The 1,739-nt window shown below is 34.7% G+C and overlaps 1 protein-coding gene across 5 annotated transcripts in view; it reads right to left on the minus strand.

Moving 5' to 3' along the window:
• Nucleotides 1–1,739, minus strand: part of igsf9bb (immunoglobulin superfamily, member 9Bb) — a 118,336-nt gene that overhangs the window by 60,064 nt on the left and 56,533 nt on the right. The gene's annotated exons all lie outside the window — the stretch shown is intronic.

Here is a 1,739-nt window from a genome sequence, read left to right on the forward strand (position 1 = left end):
CACACACACACACACACACACACACACACACACACACACACACACACACATATTTTACTATTAAATACTAATTACTATTAAAAGTCTACTTTTAAGGTGGACCGTCAATGACAAAGGACTGCATGCATTTACACATCACACACACACATTTAGGACTGCAACTAACAATTGTTTTCATTGTTGATTAATCTGTTGATTATTTTCTTCTATCTATTAGTTGATTGGTCTATACAATGTCAGAAAATTGTGAAAAATGTGAATCTAACTTCTAAACTAGAAAGTATTCACATTTTAGAAGCTGGATTGAGATAAAAGAATGTTTTCATAAAAAAAGACCATAGATAGCAATTCATTCAGCTCTAAGTCCAAAAAAGGTTTCTAAAAATTAAACTAAGAAATATAGGTATATACACATTTCCAATACATTACATTTGATTATACAATATATTTACATTATAATGAAACATCATGATAGATGGGAGATGGCCCATGACAGAATGCAGGGAATATACTTATAAGATCAAATCATACAATAACTTTAGGCAAGAAAAGGATTTTATGTACACAATAGACTAGAAATAGCGCTGTTAAAGCGCAGTCTTATGACGTCCCAAATTTGACAAAAGAAAGTCAAGCTGCAGTAGAGAAACCAATCAGCACAGGCATAAAAAAAGTTGTGCATTTACGTAAGATGATCATGAAGTGGGTTCCATCTGTGTGCTAAACGGTAGCTAAAAGCAGCTTGTTACCACCAGCTCATTGCTTTTAAATCATCTGAGGGAACTGCTGTGTTTCTATTCTCTGTTGGCCTGAGGTTGTTTGGTGATTTATAAACCTGCAGGAGCACTTTCAAATCTGTTCTATAACTAACCAGAAGCCAGTGGGATGATTTAAGGACAGGAGGAATATGCTCAACGGTACTGCTAAAGGTTTGAACTTTGGCATCAGTGTTATAATGTGTTGAAGTAGTAAAATGGTCTTTTACAATAAGACCTCTAATTCTTGCTATTTCTTTGAGAGAGTGAAATGCTGACGTAGATTTGTTTCTTCATGTTGCTATTGAAGCTATGAACGTCGCAATGATGATGCAAATGCACGTAAATGCCAGACGACAAATATGTAAAATAGCTGTTATATGTGGCTTGTAGATTAAATTTAAAAAGTCTCTCGTCTCCTTGTTTGGTCTTTGTTGACACTCGTCATGTCTGCAAAGAAAGCGGAAATTACCTAAAACTTCTTTGTTTTATGGCGGGTTGCAACCATAAAACGTAATCACAATTCATTATTTATTTGGCAAATAACGTTTTAATCCGCGTTTATCGCATAAGCCTGTTACCTTTTTAAGAGAAAATCCGATGAGGTCAAACGTACAAACTTTGTTGATATTCGTGTTTCATTAAGTCATTTTGGTATCGATGTGTCGAAGTACTGGAGTTTATACACCGATCCGATACCACGTAATAAAGCCCTAAAGAAAACCTACGTTAAAAGTAGTTTATTTATGTTCTTTTTACGTTAAAACTGACTGTCAAACTGGATGATAAAAGAAAGTTCTGGGGCGTTGATTGTTTTTGTTTGTTCATGTTTCACAAAGAGTTTAACCCGAGCCAGACCAACAACACAGACAGAAATTATATCATATCATATCATATCATATCCATACAGGGACAGTAGTATTCAGTTGTTAAAAGATAAAAAAAACATATGACACACTGGTATCGGATCAGTACTCGGTATCG

This window comes from Etheostoma spectabile, chromosome 13 (genome assembly GCF_008692095.1).
Source record: "Etheostoma spectabile isolate EspeVRDwgs_2016 chromosome 13, UIUC_Espe_1.0, whole genome shotgun sequence".
Taxonomy (NCBI): Eukaryota; Metazoa; Chordata; class Actinopteri; order Perciformes; family Percidae; genus Etheostoma; species Etheostoma spectabile.